The sequence below is a fragment of the Arvicola amphibius genome, chromosome 2, assembly GCF_903992535.2.
Source record: "Arvicola amphibius chromosome 2, mArvAmp1.2, whole genome shotgun sequence".
NCBI classification, from domain to species: Eukaryota; Metazoa; Chordata; class Mammalia; order Rodentia; family Cricetidae; genus Arvicola; species Arvicola amphibius.
Window position 1 is genome coordinate 71685918 of NC_052048.2, and position 19018 is coordinate 71704935.

The following is a 19018-nucleotide window of genomic DNA, read 5'->3' on the forward strand; positions in this document are numbered from 1 at the left end:
TATGCACAAAAATATGTTTATGTATGGTTCAAAGTATTCTCTCTTCACTGGGGGTCTTGCATTATATACTTTGTTGAAATAGAGGGCTATTTTATGTATCTCATTGTAGAATCATGAATATAAGCCCCTGAAACATCATCACCTTACAATGAATCTTCCTCATGGCTGATTAACCAATTAGAATTTCAATCATTGAAATAGGGTGGAATATAATATTGGAGATTCAAACCCTAATTTTAATTGATTCTGGGATATCTTTAGCCTCCTTAACAGTCATTTCTTGCTCTATATATAACCTAACATTTTTTGGACTATCAAGCAGGCTTGTTCCTCCAACCCTGAAGCCAAGAATGTTCAGTTTACATCTAAGGCTATAGTAGAGTTTCCCCTGTTTTTTTTTTTTTTTTTGTTGTTTACTGCTTACCCAGTCTTACCACCAATGCATTTGAAAAGATTTTGACCTCTGCCTTTCTTTTTTCTGTTCCTATAAAAACTATGCAAAAAAGATATCACACAGAAACATGTAATTGGAAATCTTTGTCACAAACAATTATTATTTTTATTTATCTCCAAAGTAAACTATATTTTAATTCATTTGGGTAAGAGCAGTGTTTTATGTCAATATAAGCTAACCTTGTTTTTCCCTTTTCTGCAATAATATGAATCCAGTCCAGGTATTAATCATGATTACATAATAGCTAAGTGATCTACTATTGAGCTTACCTCTTCTAATTAGAAAGAAGGAAATGAAGAGATCAAGATAAAAAGATTTAAAAGACATGAAGGAAGGAAATTAGGGGAAATAAGCCGAAGGTAGAAAGAGGAATGGGAACTGGGAAGCTGGAGAAATACTGGAAGAGGGAAGCAAGGATTTCAGAATCTAAGAAAATTGTTTGATATGTCTGATACATTTTTAGATGATTCTTACTTCATTTCTGGGTTTTTTATGGTATTCAAGAGTTTTAACTAGAATTTCATTTCTGGGGTATATTTATTTTTTAACTATATTCTTGAATAGAGTTACTCATCATTGGGTCATAGATATTATGTCTACATACTTCAAATTTAATTTTGAAGCATTTCCTTTCTTACCATTATAACCTCCTAAATAATGTTGTAACACCTTGTTATGAGTGCTTTGCTCTCGGTGTTTATTCCCCTCATTATTTTAAGTGGTTATACAAACATCAGACAATTTTACAAAAGCAGTCAAGTATTATTTAAAATACTTGGACTGGTGTATTTCTACTAAGCATTTAACATATGTTAGGGTTGTACTACTAAAGTTTTTGAAACTATTTTTATATGGATTCTAGACATAAAGGTCAGTGAGCCTATAATTCCTGATCCTAGAGACGCTAAATAAGAAGGTGAACCCAAAGAAAAACATATAGTTATCCTCCTGGATATTGGAAGTACACTAGATTGCCAGGCAAAAATTGGGATTTTGGGGGTAGGGGTGGGGTGCTGGTAAGGGGTGATGGGGAGATATAGATAGAAAAGTGGAAAAGTGAGCAGGGGAGGATGGGGAGACCCTGGGGGAATGGGATGGTTGGGATGGCGGAAAGGATAGGGGAGCAGGGAAGACGATATCTTAATTATGGTAGCCATTTTAGGTTTAGCAAGAGACTTCAATCTAAAGGGGTTCCCAGCTATCCATGGAGATGTCCCCAGCTAGTTCCTTGGGCAGCTGAGGAGAGGAAGCCTGAAATGGCCCTTTCCTCTAGCCATACAGATGAATATCTTGCATATCACCATAGAAGCTTCATCTGGCAACGGATGGAGATAGAGACAAAGACCCACATTGGAGCCCTGGACTGAGCTCCCAAGGCCCAAATAAGGAGCAGAAGGAGGGAGAACATGAGCAAGGAAGTCAGGACCACGAGGAGTGTGCCCACCCACTGAGGCAGTGGGGCTAGTCTAATGGGAGCTCACCAAGGCCAGCTCTACTGGGACTGAAAAAGCATGGGATCAAACTGGACTCTCTGAACATGGCAAACAACAAGGGCTGACTGAGACGCCAAGGAGAATGGCACCGGGTTTTGATCCTACTGCATGTACTGGCTTTGGGGGAGCCTAGTCTGTTTAGATGTGCACCTTCCTGGACCTGGATGGTGGTGGGAGGACCTTGGACTTCCTGCAGGGCAGAGAATCCTGACTGCTCTTCGGACTGGAGAGGGAGGGGGAGGGGAGTGGGAGAAGGGGGAAGGAAATGGGAGGTGGGGAGGGGGAAATTTTTAATAATAATAATAACCACAAATTAAGTCCTAATAACTTAGCTGCATGTAACTTTGATTTTTACTGAAGAACTTAGAAATTTATTGTGAAAAGACATAAATATCCTTAGGCTATCTTAAAAAAATAAAACCACTATTTACAAAAACAGTAAGAAAAATATTATGACAAATATCCAAAGGCTTCTCAGAGAATTTATTTTCTTGTTGACTTAAATTTCCCATATATTTATACTAAGCCTCATCTTAGCTATCATTATATAAGATAATGATATCCAGATAAGCATTTCATCTGTTTCAAGGCAAGGAAGTTCAAGAAACTGAATGAAATAGAAACCTGTCTTTCAAATTCAATTACCAAAAATGGTAATTTTCTATTAGTCTCTTAGCAAGTGACACAACATCCTGGCAAACAAATCTTTCATGAACAAAACTTGACTTTGGCTCTTCTTTTTAAATTTAAGTTGAAAGTCTAGTTTTTATCAGTCTCTAGCAAATTTTCCCCTCTCCATTGAGGACTTTTTTTTTTAAATTAATTTGAAGCTCAAAATAAAAGTCATTTGGTATGTTAGACATAATAATAACTTTTAAATGCAAAGTGTGTTTCCACAGTTTGATGGAGGAGGGTCATCTGTCTATGTGTTACTTTCATTGGTTAATAAAGAAACTGCCTTGGCTTTTTGATAGAGCAGAATTTAGATAGGTGGAGTAGACTGAACAGAATACTGGGAGAAAAAAAAGCAGAGTCAGGAAAACGCCATGATTCTCCGACTCGAGAGAGACACAGGTTAGGATATTTCCCGGTAAGCCACCTCCTCATGTTGCTACTCAGATTACTAAATATGGGTTAAAGCAAGATATGAGGATTAGTCAATAAGAGGCTGGAACTAATGGACCAGGCAGTGTTTAAATGAATAGTTTCCGTGTAATTATTTTGGGTAAAGCTAGCCAGTGGCCTGGAGCCAGGTGGCAGGAAGTTCCTTCTACAATTGGTGCTCCAGCATGATGGATTAAATCCACTTAAAAACCTGAGAGGGCTTAAAAAGGAGAGAGAGAGAGAGTCTAACACAGCTTTTTGCTGTTCGTTGGTGGCTGCAGAGAAATTTCCCTGACTCAGCAGCTGTAGCAGGAAAAAAGCTGCGTGGTTTTAAAATGGGCTGTGCCACCAGCTTGAACTCCGGCTATAAAGTATTTCAATGGCTTTTATGAGACTGGATCTTTGTGTGCACACTTGGGATTGGGAAGAAAGTACTCTGAGACCATGCCAATGGCTCAGTGCTCCCTGCCTGCACCTGGGCAGACTGGGGGATCAGGCTTAGGCAGACGGAGAGCATGGCAGATTTCTGATGCCTTACAGAGAGATGTTTCCAGGTTGCACAGTGCTCAGCATGGGTGGAAGAAAGATGCCCCCCCCCCATCAGTATTTATGAGAGCTGGCCCTGGCCCTTGTCTGCTGTGGCTCACAGGAGAGTGACATTTACACCACACTTGGATAACATAGGAGATTAGGCCCTGTAGTTATAGGAGATTCTATGCTAAGATCTTGAAGCAGGAGATCTGGCCCAGTGTGAGGACAGAGAAGAGCAGGACAACAGACCAAACTACAGAGGCCAAGAACCAGGGTTATGGGTTGGCTCAGCAATGTCCACACCATCTGTGATGTCCTGCAGCACATGACAGAACCAGTTCAGCAGGCCAATAGTGGCAGGATTTCCACAACAAAGCGCAAGAACAGGATAACCAAGAGGAGCTCGGGTGAGGGCCCAGCATAGATAGTGCAGCAGAAACCAGAGGTCTTGAATAAGATCAATAAATCTTTGTAATGCCTATCTGCAAGTAAAGATATATGGATTAACAAGGTTTACTATGTGACTCACTATGTCACACTACATTTACCATCCTGAGATTTTTTATCAACTTTTTTTTTTCTTTTCTCATTTTTCTTAAATTTCATCTGATGTGGGCTGAAAGGGCAGAGGGTAGATACTTAGAGACAGGTAATGAATGAATCCAGATGCGGGATGTCAACACTGTTATCCATCTATATAGCTTAAAACTGATTGGTAATGCAGCTTTGAACAGGTTACTTACAAGGTTTGACACTGTTTCTTCATCTTTGATTTGAGAATCAGAAATGGACATATTTAATAAGAGTATTCAAAGACTAAATATGTTGACATGTATTACACTCTTTGAAGAGGAATAGATCCCTAAATATTTTTGTTGGTGTTATTAGATATGTTTTAAGTATGAAATTAACAATTAATAAGTTATAGCTTTTATATTTTAGAATATCCTATTTGGATTCTTTCTGAGGAAATCTCAGACTTCAAAGTGATGTCTCCCTCTCAAAGCTCCAGTTTATAATTATGAAAATCAGGTTCAAAACAAGGAGTATGAATATAAGAAAGATGTTTATATGCCTTCAATGACATTAGATATGTAGTCAAAAGATTTTTAATGCATATTATCATATAACTATTTTTATACTATGCCTATTCTCCTCCTATTAGAATTATTATTATTAATTATTTATTGGCATATATGTGTCATGTGCACATTTGGTAGTTAGAAGACAATTTTCAAAGTCAGTTCTCTTCTTCTACTATAGGGTACAGCAGAGGATCATTAAACTTGGGTCATCAGGATTGTGTGACAACTGCTTTTAATTGTATAGACTATAGTTATTATTATTTTTAAAATGCACACATTATCCTCTCATGGCATATTGAAGAATATGGAAGAGTAATCAACTCTGTGTGTTTAGGAGCAAATATAGTAACTGAGAAAACATAGCATGCTCACCTTAATGAGAGATCTACAAGGTTTTCTCTCCCTTCTGAGACTCGTCATTACAGCTCTACTTTAGTATATGTGTATGTATGTATGTATGTATGTATGTATGTATGTATGTGAGTGTGTGTAATGATTTAGCCACACATCATGGCTGACACTTCCAGGTTATAGGGCCAGCATGTGAGGACAAGCCCACAGGAAGAAGTGCCTAATGGCCCCGTTAATCTTAAAGGACCCTGTGTTACCCACATGCAGCATAGTTGGATCATCTACATTTGAAGCAGCTGTGTGAACCCTTGTGCGCATGTGTGAGCTTTGTCATGATGTAGGTGTGTCTTCTATCTATCTGATGATTTCATTGGTTAATTAATAAAGTAACTGCCTTGGCCAGCCCTTAGGTGGGTGGAGTAGACAGAACAGGAAGAAGGAAGTGAGGTAGATGGCTCAGTCAGATGCTACGCCTCTCCTAAGTTAGTCAGACCACCGTGCCTCTCCTCAGAGAGATGCGAGATGCAATAGAGCCAGCCATTCAGACATGCTGAATCTTTCCTGGTAAGACACCATTTGTGATGTTACATAGATTATTAGATATGGGTTAGTCAAGATGACAATAAGAGGCTAGAAATAATGGGCCAGGCAGTATTTAAAAGAATACAATTTGTGTGTTGTTATTTCGGGGTATAAGCTAGCCCTGCGGGAGCCAGGCAGCGGGAAGCCAGCCCGCAGCTCCACACTACAGAATGGCACCCACATGGATGACTGGATCCACAGAAAGCTTGAGAAATCTTGAGAAAGCTTGGGAAAGAATAGAGTAAAGCATGGCTTCTTGGTAGCAGCTATTTCTCGGCTCTGAACGTGTGTTTTTTGGTTTTTAGCTGTAGCAGGAAAAAAGTTGTACTGTTTTAAAATGCTGGCTTTCTGGGCTGTCCTGCCGCTGCAAACTCTGACTCTTTGAGGCAGGAGGCCCGGCTACAGAGAGAGGACTTGAGTGTTGTCTGTAGACATACTTTTGCAGCTTGCTTGCTGGCAGGGACCTTGAAACTCTATAGAGTTGTGGCGATAAACGTGGCTCCTGCGGGTACTTCTGCCATGAGGTTGGAAAGCTAAGGAATGGGCTGGATCTAGCCGGCAAAGCCGCGGCTTGAATTCTACTCATATTGCTCAGTAATTTAAAGGCTCATATGGTCAGAAAAAGAGAGAGAGAGATACAGTAAAGAGAGATTCAAAAACAAAGAAAACTTCTAAATGATTTACACTGTGTTAAAAATATATATATGCTAAAGATTAAAGTTCTTAGGGTAAAAAAGGAAGAAAGAAAATAGTTGTGTGTGATAGTACACACCTTTAATCCCAACACCTGGGAGACAGAGATTGACCTCTGTGACTTCAAGGTGTGGTAGCACACGCCTTTAATCCCAATGCCAGGGAGGCAGAGACAGACAGATTTCTGAGAGTTCAAGGACAGCCTGGTCTACAGAGTTATTCCAGGACAAAGATATACAGAGAACCTGTTTCAAAAAGTAAAAGTAAAAATAAAAGAAATAGAGGTTAAAACAAAGCTGCACAAAGATGGAAAATACACAGAGAACCTTGATACTGTATGCTATTATGCTCTCTTTGAATTGTTTGAATGCTGAGGAAGAAGCAACAGCTGCTAAAAGATATTTGTAAATGCTGCTGAACTAATCCAAGAAAGATATCTTGAAAATACCTTGACTTCACAATTTGGATCTAAGGATATGATACTTTGGAAAAGAGATTCTTCTTTTGTTTTTACAGAAAATGAGACTCTGTGAATTGCTTCTATCCCAATATGGTATGATAGACCACGCCCTCCTGAAAGGTTGCTGTGAACACCTTCAGAAAATTACTTCACCCAACTGATGACTGAGATGAACCTGGCACACAGGTTACACCATGAAATATCTGATTAACAGCGTCCCCATTCAGCAGGAAGCAGTTTGGAGAGAAATAACTGCACCCATGTTCCCAAATATTGTTTATAAGTGTTCTTTTACATTTAAAGGGGGATATAATATGGAGATGAGTAATTTGCATTGATATGGATTTTGCTTTAGTGATTTAAATTTAAGGTCAATTTTGTTATATGTATATGTATTTCTGATACTGATTAATGTATTGTGGTTGTGAAGTAACCACCTGTGTCTTATCGGATCACCATGGATTAAAATTAGAATTCAACAACAATGCTACCCCCAGAAAGCCCACAAACTCATGGAAACTGAACAGTCAACTACTGACCCACACCTGGGTCAAGGAAGAAATAAAGAAAGAAATTAAAGTCTTTCTTGAATTTAATGAAAACAAAGACACAACATACTCAAACCTATGGGACACAATGAAAGCAGTGCTAAGAGGAAAGTTCATAGCACTAAGTGCCCACTTAAAGAAAACGGAGAAAGCACTCATTGGAGACCTAACAACACACCTGAAAGCTCTGGAAAAAAAAGAAGCAGACACACCTAGGAGAAGTAGAAGACTGGAAATAATCAAACTGAGGGCAGAAATCAACAAAATAGAAACACAGAAAACAATCCAAAGAATCAATGAAACAAGAAGCTGGTTCTTGGAGAAAATCAACAAGATTGACAAACCCTTAGCCAAACTAATCAAACGGCAGAGGGAGAACACGCAAATTAATAAGATCAGAAATGAAAAGGGGGACATAACCACAGACACAGAGGAAATTCAGAGAATCATTAGATCTTACTACAAAAGCCTGTATGCCACAAAATTGGAAAATGTAAAAGAAATGGACAGTTTTTTAGATAAATACCATATACCAAAGTTAAACCAGGACCAGGTAAATGCTCTAAATCGTCCTGTTAGTCGCGAAGAATTAGAAACTGTTATCAGAAACCTCCCTACCAAAAAGAGCCCAGGACCAGATGGTTTCAATGCGGAATTCTACCAGAACTTCCAAGAAGACCTAATACCTATACTCCTTAAGGTATTTCATAATATAGAAACACAAGAGTCACTGCCAAATTCCTTCTATGAAGCTACAGTTACCCTGATACCTAAACAACACAAAGACTCAACCAAGAAAGAGAATTACAGGCCAATCTCACTCATGAACATGGACGCAAAAATTCTCAATAAAATACTGGCAAACCGAATCCAAGAACACATTAGAAAAATTATCCATTACGATCAAGTAGGCTTCATCCCAGAGATGCAGGGCTGGTTCAACATACGAAAATCTATCAATGTAATCCATCATATAAATAAACTGAAGGAAAAAAACCATATGATCATCTCATTAGATGCTGAAAAAGCATTTGACAAAATTCAGCACCCTTTTATGATAAAAGTTTTGGAGAGATTAGGGATACAAGGGTCATTCCTAAATATAATAAAAGCTATTTACAGCAAGCCGACAGCTAACATCAAATTAAACGGAGAGAAACTCAAGGCTATCCCACTAAATTCAGGAACACGACAAGGCTGTCCACTCTCTCCTTATCTCTTCAATATAGTGCTTGAAGTTCTAGCAATAGCAATAAGACAACATAAGGGAATCAAGGGGATTCAATTTGGAAAGGAAGAAGTTAAACTTTCATTATTTGCAGATGATATGATAGTATACATAAGCGACCCCAAAAACTCCACCAAAGAACTCCTACAGCTGATAAACTCCTTCAGTAACGTGGCAGGTTACAAGATCAACTCCAAAAAATCAGTCGCCCTCCTATACACAAAGGATAAGGAAGCAGAGAGGGAAATCAGAGAAGTATCACCTTTCACAATAGCCACAAATAGCATAAGATATCTGGGAGTATCTCTAACCAAGGAAGTGAAGGATTTATTTGACAAGAACTTTAAGTCTTTGAAGAAAGAAATTGAAGAGGATACCAGAAAATGGAAGGATCTCCCCTGCTCATGGATTGGGAGGATCAACATAGTAAAAATGGCAATTCTACCAAAAGCAATCTATAGATTCAATGCAATCCCAATCAAGGTCCCATTAAAATTCTTCACAGAGATTGAGAAGACAATAATCAACTTTATATGGAAAAACAAGAAACCCAGGATAGCCAAAAAAATCTTATACAATAAAGGCTCTTCCGGAGGCATTACCATCCCTGACTTCAAACTCTATTACAAAGCTACAGTATTGAAAACGGCTTGGTATTGGCATAAAAACAGAGAGGTTGACCAATGGAATCGTATAGAAGACCCGGATCTTAAACCACAAACCTATGAACACCTGATTTTTGATAAAGGAGCCAAAAGTACACAATGGAAGAAAGAGGGCATCTTCAACAAATGGTGCTGGCATAACTGGATGTCAACCTGTAGAAGAATGAAAGTAGATCCATATCTATCACCATGCACAAAACTCAAGTCCAAATGGATTAAAGACCTCAATATTAATTTGAACACATTGAGCTTGATAGAGGAGAAAGTGGGAAGTACTCTACAACAAATGGGCACAGGGAACCGTTTCCTACGCATAACCCCAGCTGCACAGACTTTAAGGGCAACATTGAATAAATGGGACCTCCTGAAGTTGAGCAGCTTCTGTAAAGCAAAGGACATTGTCACTAAGACACAAAGGCAGCCTACTGACTGGGAAAAGATCTTCACCAACCCTGCAACTGACAAAGGTCTGATCTCTAAAATATATAAGGAACTCAAGAGACTAGACGGTAAAATGCCAATTAACCCAATTAAAAAATGGGGCACTGAACTGAACAGAGAATTCTCAACAGAAGAAGTTCGAATGGCCAAAAGACACTTAAGGTCATGCTCAACCTCCCTAGCTATCAGGGAAATGCAAATCAAAACAACTTTGAGATATCATCTTACACCTGTCAGATTGGCTAAAATCCAAAACACCAATAATAACCTTTGCTGGAGAGGTTGTGGGGTAAGGGGTACACTCATCCATTGCTGGTGGGAATGCAAACTTGTGCAACCACTTTGGAAAGCAGTGTGGCGGTTTCTCAGGAAATTCGGGATCAACCTACCCCAGGACCCAGCAATTCCACTATTGGGAATCTACCCAAGAGATGCCCAATCATACAACAAAAGCATATGCTCATCTATGTTCATAGCAGCATTATTTGTAATAGCCAGATCCTGGAAACAACCTAGATGCCCTTCAGTGGAAGAATGGATGAAGAAACTGTGGAATATATACATGCTAGAATACTACTCAGCGGTAAAAAACAATGACATCTTGAATTTTGCAGGCAAATGGATGGAAATAGAAAACACTATTCTGAGTGAGGTAACCCAGACCCATAAAGATGAACATGGGATGTACTCACTCATATTTGGTTTCTAGCCATATTTAAAGGACATCGAGCCTATAAATTTGGGATCCTTGAGAAGATAATAAGAAGGTGAACTCCCAAAAAAAGATATAGTAATCCTCCTGGATATTGGAAGTAGACACGATCGCCAGGCAAAATTGGGAACTTGAGGGTTGGGCAAGACTGGGCCAAGGGAAGATGGGGAGAGAAAAGTGTGAAGGGGAGAACGGGGGGAGCTCGGAGGAATGGGGTGCTTGGGATATAGGAAGGGTGGATATGGGAGCAGGGAAGCATATATCTTAATTTAAGGAGCTACCTGAGGGTTGTCAAGAGACTTGACCCTAGAGGGGTTCCCAGGTTTCCAGGGAGATGCCCCCAGTTAGTTCCTTGGGCAGCTGAGGAGAGGGAGCCTGAAAAGGCCAGTTCTTATAGCCATACTGATGAATTTTTTGCATATCACCATAGAACCTCCACCTGACGATAGATGAAGAAAATGACAGAGCCCCACATTGGAGCACCGGACTGAGCTCCCAAGGTCCTGATGAGGAGCAGAAGGAGAGAGAACATGAGAAAGAAAGTCAGGACCGTGAGGGAACCTCCAGCTGGCGACAGATGGGGAAGGTGACTGAGCCCCACATTGGAGCACTGGACTGAGCGCCCAAGGTCCTGATGAGGAGCAGAAGGAGCGAGAACTTGAGGGAGAAAGTCAGGAACGAGAGGGGTGCGTTCACTCATGGAGACGGTGGGACAGAACTAATGGGAGATCACCAACTCCAGTTGGAATGGGTCTGATGGATCATGCGACCAAACCCGTCTCTCTGAATGTGGCCAACAGCGGGGGCTGACTGAGAAGCAAAGGACAATGGCTCTGGGCTCTGATTCTTCTGCATGGACGGGCTCTGTGGGAGCCTTCTCAGCTTGATCGATCACCTTCCTGAACCTGGGGGGAGTTGGGAGGACATTGGTCTTAGCATAGACTGGGGAACCCTGATGGCTCCTTGGCCTTGAAAAGGAGGGAGGGGAAGTATGGGTGGAGGGGAGGGGAGGGAAGGGGGAGAAGGAGGGGAGGGAAGGGGGAGGAGGAGGGGAGGGAGGGGGGGAGGAGGAGGGAAGGAGATGGAAATTTTTAAATATAAAAAAAATAAACCATGAAAAAAAAAAAACAAAAAAAAAATGTAATGTATATAGGTTGTTAATGGATAGTTATCAATAATAGTAAAACTTGTAGTTATGTTAGTTAGATTTTCTAGCTATATAGAGATATATTTAAGTTACATAGGCATTCTTCATATCTTTCAAAGACTACAGAATATCGCATTTTAAATGTTTTAATAACTTAGGGCTTTTCAGGACGAGACATGTCTGCTCCTGGCAGCACCAGCTACTTCAAGACGAAGATGGGCATCGAAGAGGCTCCTTATGGAGTTTGATAGCCATTGGGAAAGAAACTGCTCTTGCTTGGACTGTTGCATAAACTGGACACAGAGAACCCACAGAGAGGACTGCTGAACTTGCCTAAATGTGAGATGATTCTTTGGGGTTCCTGACTCATGAAAGAGTCTGCGAGACATTCTGCAGGACACAGCAGAAAGTGACTAAACTGCCTTTAAAATTTCCTGCTTCATGGAAAAGTTTTCTGGATACTATGGGCCTGTAGGCCAAAGATGGATGCCCCAATGGTACAGAAGAACTTTGGGTGACTGTCCAGGCAGCAAGATGTCTCTGTTATTTCTAGAGTTTTGGAAGTAGCTTACTTCTTGTTCACCTAGGTAATATTGTGTCCTTCTGGAGTCTTTGATGGAGTTGAAGAATAGATAGTTATATTTTTTTCTTAGTTATGATAAAAGATAAAATAGATATAAATATTGCAACTGTAATTCTTGCTTTATAACTATTTTTGTTATATAGTTTTACTATGTTAAAGTGAAAGCCTTTCTTTTTTGTTTAAACAGAAAAAGGGGAAATGATGTAGGTGTGTCTTCTATCTATCTGATGATTTCATTGGTTAATTAATAAAGTAACTGCCTTGGCCAGCCCTTAGGTGGGTGGAGTAGACAGAACAGGAAGAAGGAAGTGAGGTAGATGGCTCAGTCAGATGCTATGCCTCTCCTAAGTTAGTCAGACCACCGTGCCTCTCCTCAGAGTGATGCGAGATGCAATGGAGCCAGCCATTCAGACATGCTGAATCTTTCCCGGTAAGACACCATTTGTGGTGTTACATAGATTATTAGATATGGGTTAGTCAAGATGTGAGAAAGAGGCTGAAAATAATGGGCCAGGCAGTGTTTAAAAGAATACAGTTTGTGTGATGTTATTTCGGGGCATAAGCTAGCCGGTGGCCGAGAGCCGGGCAGGACGAAAAGCAGGCCTGCCCGCAACTCCACACTACATTGTCATCTGCATATGGCATAACCACACCATCCCCCTATGCACATGTGCTAGGCAGCCCTTAAAAGCTAGAGGTGCCATCTTCAGCTCCCTGTCTCTGCACACTGACCTCACCAGGCCTGTACACCTCCCCCAATAAATTCCTAAGTGGGTTTGTTTTGTGTTCCATGTTTCCTTCTCAGTTGTCTTAGGTAATTTTAGTGTGTGATTGTGTGTATACATGTATTTTATTCTGATAGCTCCATCTGATTGTACTGTGAACATGATGTTTTGAAAAGTGCATTTAATACCTCAACTAAGTGTTGTAATACAACTACCTAACTTCTGTTACAATTCAACAGTGGAAAATTCTACTTCACATAAAATTTATCATATTAATTTTTAAGCATATTCTCTCATGTAATTGATGTTATAAAATGATAGCAAATTAATGGACTGCTATTCTCCTTGGACAGTGGATTTATATTAAGAAGGAAATGGTTTAGTAAACTATATGAAATGATATGGAAACCAGAGCAAGTGTGATATGTAGATACTGCAGAAAAAGGATGACTTTACCCTGAACATTCTGTGAATTCCCCATGTATGCCTGGAATCTTACATTCACAAGAGCATAGACAGACTTTTTAACAGTTGTTGGAAACCAGCCTCGACAAAAATACCTCTCGCCAGTGTAAGAGCATGGGGATTAGAAATAAAGTAAAGAATGTAAAGACACAAATGAAAATAATAAAAGAGAGAAACATACAGGATAGTATCGGGAGGAAAATTCTGTGAGTACTGAAAATTTGTCTGCATTTAATTTCCAACTGTTTAAAATATTCTTGACCCCAAAAGGTAGAAGTAAGACACAAGTCTGCATTAACGTGATACAAGAAAATGAACACACCAATTGAAAGTCACTGGCTACATTCAAATTAAACATTCTGTTGTTTACACCCTAGACCAAAACACTTTGTAGGCAATCCACTCCCTGGGTGGAATCCCAAGTTAAATCCATGAAGGCAACTGGAATTTTGTTTGATCCTTAGACCTTTGTTTGAGGCAGAGGCAAACTACTTCCCTTTTTCAGGAACACTAGATCTGGCAGTTAGCCACACCTGTTAAAAAATTTTTGAGAGAGCAGAACTCTCTGAGTTACAACTAGGTGGTACCTTTGTCTAACCTTGAAGGAACTAGAAACGAGTCCCAATTCTCTGACCTTTGGTCAACTTGGAAACAGGTCTTTTTTTTTTTTTTTTTTTTTTTTTTTTTTTGGCCTCCACAAACATTGTAATATGTGAGGATTCAAATGCATAGAAGAAGAATTGGGGGAGAAATTTTCCAAATTATTAGAAAGTTTGTGGGGCTATGAAAGAACCATGGGCAAAATGAAATATGCTTTATATGAGCAGATTTTAAAATAGCTTGCTATATTTAATGTTTATTATCATTATTGACAGCTGGAATGAAAACAAAAGAGTAAGCCAAGATTGAGGTTCAAAGAGAATGTCAGAGGTGGGAGAAGATGCTCCTGGTTGTTCTCATGTGTATAGTCTATAGAATTCTTTCTCAAATATCTCCACTTTGGTAAAGGAAATTACTTCATAAAAAGTATTTCAAGATGAGTCCCTATAAAGCAAGCTTTAGGTTTATTAGAGTGAAGTTTCATTTAAATTACATGAAAGTAGAGGGAGAGGGTAGGAGAGACAGGGAGACGCAGAGAAAAGGACAGCATAGTGTATAGTCAAAGGTAGTTCAGGTACTGGTTTCTCAAAGGAGACTCATTTTATGTAATTTAAATATTACATATATATAATACATAGTTAATTACTTAAAATCATTTATATGTGATTATATATACATATATTTCTGTCTTTGTTGCTTTAGAAATTATTATAATGAACAAAGTACATAATCTACATCTATCTTTAAAGAATGAAATTAAGGTGAGAAGGTCTCCTTATTTTTATCTAAACAACTGTTCCATAGCAAGTAAGCAAATAAGGTGGAATCTGACCTGTATAAAAAGTATACAGATAAGAAAGACACACCAGGGACAGAAGGTCAAAGAACTGCCACCAAACATAGGTAACTGATGTCAGAGTGTATGACCTTGTTTGTGAGAATTTCTTAGAAAAGCAAAGGCTGATGTATGAAACAAATTTCTTCTCATGTTTAACTCAAGGTTATATATGTAATTGCTTTAAGCATGGTTCATTAGGTAATAGTTTTGTTTCATAGATTTTTCTCAGGAAGAATAAGTCCTTTGCAGACTATTTCCTTAGTTGTGAGCAAATTTTAAGTGTTCACCAGGGAAATGTTATGCGATTCTGGGATTTGCTAGAGGAATCTAGCAAAACACTTAAATCAGGTTTTGGGGTAAAGATCTTCTTTGCCTTCCATGTCCCTTAAAGATCCCCATTTGAAGAGTAATGAGAAAGTTGCCTAATGTGTACACTGTAACCATATCTATTAATATCTATTGTTAATGTATATGTCCCATTTTTGACATTATCATTTCGATCCTTCTCACTTTACACATGTTCCTGATGTGCCTGTTTTCACTATTTACTAAACTCAGTGCTAGAATGAGCATTTCAATGCACAAGAAAATCCCTTCATGTTGATAAAAACTTCAGGTGTGTAGCAGATACTTAATTAATGTTCATGGATGAAAAAAAATGTATAAGAACATACTGTTAGTTCTGAAACATGATAATCCAATTCCCCAGAACAGGTAATTTGGGAGAATATAAAGCACAGATTCAAAGTTCTTATAATAAAACTGAATAAATAGATATTTTGACTCTCAAAAAATGATACCCATTTTTTATCTTGCCTCAGTATGTGACCTGGTATCTATATTTGATTTTCATTTAATGTTATAATTCACAGTAATGCTTATGAGAATGGTATCCTTTAGGGAACAAAAAAGTGAAGTGTTGAGTTCTATGTCATTATGGGTGCTGAGAGAGAAGTTGATATCTGATAGAAAAGTTTAAGCATGAAAAGATAGATATACCCTTATTATTTGTTAAATTCGATATGTGAGTTATCATCAGTGATGCCCAAATCTGTTCACACACAGTCATAACTGAAGTTTTTTTTTTTTTTTTTTTTTTTTTTGGTTTTTCAAGACAGGGTTTCTCTGAGGCTTTGGAGCCTGTCCTGGAACTAGCTCTTGTAGACCAGGCTGGTCTCGAACTCACAGAGATCCGCCTGCCTCTGCCTCCCGAGTGCTGGGATTAAAGGCGTGCGCCACCACCGCCCGACTCATAACTGAAGTTTTAAGTCTTACATTCTCTTCAACTTTATGGCTGCATCGTTCTCTTGTGACTAACTGTTTCTTAGTTCTATGTTGATTACATATGGCTCTGGAGGATGGGACTCATATCCACTAGGATAAACTCAGTATTTGAAGATGATTTGCTGTTCTATACAAGGTGAAAAATTGAAACGGCATGCTAATGCATGCAGAACAAGCAGTTGGTGGTGAAAGAAGAAATAAACCGAAGAAATCAGACTCATAATGTTAACAGTGTTTATTATAATGTTAACAGTGTTTGGGGTCAATATCTGGACCAGGTGTTTCCAAGTGGTGGGCATTTTCTTCAATGATAAAGAAAAGCCCATATAGATTGCTAAGTACAGAGGAGATTTTATTTATGACAAAGCAATATAAAAACAGAATATACCACACGGAAGCAGGTGACCACTGAGTGGACATACTAAAAGGACTAACTTATTCTTATGACTTTCAAAAGGAAGAAAAATTTGGGTGGTAAGACACAGTGAGGATGAGTCTTTGTTTTTACTTTTGAATTTGGTAACTGTTATTCTTTTGGTCCCCGCCCCTTTCCACGCCCACTCCCAGCGACCTCTGGTCTCTTGGAGTCATCCTGAATCTCTTCCCTCTCTCTCTTCTCACTGCCCCCTTTTGCGTGTGCACACGCGCCCTCTCTCTCTCTCTCCCTCTCCCTCTCCCTCTCTCTCTCTCTCTCCCTCTCTCTCTCTTGCTCCCTCTCTCTCTCTCTCTCTCTCTCTCTCTCTCAATAAAGCTTTATGTCTATTTTTGTGTCTGTGCCATTAACCCGCCGCTGCACCGCCTGTTCACCCGCCGCCCTGGTCACACGTGTTCCTCAGGACTCCGCGCAGCTACGCGCAGCTATCCAGCTACTAAGTCTTTAAGAATAAAAAGAAGAACAACATTGGTGCCGAAACCCGACGGCTGTGTCCCCCGGATTTCGGGACTGGGGCTCCAGGCTTGGCGCCAGCCTGGTTCCCCCGGACCGTGCCGGACCAGCTGAAGAACTGGAGACCTGAGACCTGAGGACCGGAGGCCCTATGGACTAAACCACCTGCTTCACATCTCAACACCTGCCTGTGCGCGGCTCTTCATCCAACACCGGCTTCAACTGTGAGTTCCCTTCCAGCTGGTCAAACGACCCTGGTCTACCCACCGGTCTCCATTGAGCGCTCAGCGGCCCGTGGGCTATTCCTAGGGTCGGGGGGGGACTTCTCTGAACCCCTTCTCCGGCCTTCAATCCGGCTTGCGTTCCCAGCTCTGACCGTGATTGAGACGGCAAGAAAGCCTCTCACTCCGCTCGCACCCGGGGCACGGGGCTCCGGCTCTCTTTTCTTTTCTTTTCTTCCTTCCCTGCTTCTGACTCTCCACGTGATCACTACGGTGTGATCTCCCGTCCAGGACGGAGGCTTGGTCTTGCTGCACCTCTCCTGTCGGAGGAACGGTCCTCGTACACTTGGGGTTCAGCCAGCCAAGCGTAACATTCCGCGCGTGGCACCGGGACGCTGGGTCACGCGCCTGAATGTTCGTTCCATCTGCATGCATTTCACCTGCCAGGAACGGTCCTTCAGGTTTGAAGTGCTACGGTTTTTTTTGCGGGCGTGTTCACGGTCTAGCTATGGGAGCCAAGCACTAAACTTAAAGTCCTTACAGCTCAAAAATTGTAACTTTTTCCCCGCAACACGTGGCTGCCGCCATCTTGGCTGAGGGCCAGGTGGATCAGGTGACTCGTCGCCATCTTGGCTGAGAGCCAGGTCAGGTGACCAAGCTCTCCCAATTTCACCCTGCCTCTTCACCAGGTCTTCACTAAAATTCTCCTGTTAACTCTGCTACATGTGTTTTGTGCAAATGGTATGTCTCTGATAGGGCCCATCAGAGTCATCTACGTTGCTCAATTCCTGTTCACTCTATGTATAATAATTGTTCATTACATCTCATTTCAGATTACAAAATCCTAAATCTCATATTTTAAACTGGTATGTACTTTCAAGTCTCTTACAAAAATGCCTTAAGCTGTTCTCTAACATTGTCAATTCTGACATTAACCTTCCATTGCCAACAGTTTCTTTCTGCCTTTTTACAAGTCTGGATCTTACCTGTTAAGAGCCAGTATACTGCAGCTATATATTTAATCCAGCCTTCAACTGTTCAGAGATCTGGGAAATGTGATATTTAAATATTTAATTATTAAAAACTTTTCATAGCAAAAAGAGACAGGTTGGCTCCTAGCAGCAGCTCTCTGCTCCCTCCAAAGAAGACAGACGCGCACGAAACAACGTCCTACAGTTTGCTTCAACTGCCGAGCGCTGACCATTAGGCGAAACTGCCTTTCATCCAAAGACCTCCAGACGTGGACAGAATCACTGGAATTGACAGCCTAGCTGCTCAGGTCAAGGTAGGCCTGTCTTCCTACAGATTTCTTAGCCCACAGAGTCTTCTGAAACCTGGCAGGACTGCGCTAAATAAAAAAGGTCAAGCACAACCTTCAGCGACCATGGAGGACCTAAAAAGAGTAGCTCTGGGTGCCAACCAAGTAAGTTCTCTGTCATTTTTTAATCGGTAACTTAAGTAAAATCTTATCCTTCTCAAAGATCTCTGACAGTTTGACAGCTGAGAGGTTTTACCAGGTTGAGGTTTTACCAGGTCACCTCACCAAACAAATTTCAAAACAAATTTATCTCTTAAAACTTCTGTTTTCACAAATTCAAGGAGTTCTTGTGAGTTCCAGAGAGCCAAATTAAGGAATCCATCTTAAACAGACACCAAACATTTCCATGCCACAGACACCAGTCAGAAGCAAAGAGACCAGCTATGCCAGGATGTGACCGGCACCCAGCCTTCTCTCGGGTTCCCCCCCCCCCCAAAGACGACGCCCACAATCAGCCGGAAGCAGTCTTGAGAATTCGCCGCCCCAATTCCTTCAAACTGTGATGTCTAATTTTTTGCTTTTTATTGTAAGAAATACCCGGGAATGTTATTCTTTTGGTCCCCGCCCCTTTCCACGCCCACTCCCAGCGACCTCTGGTCTCTTG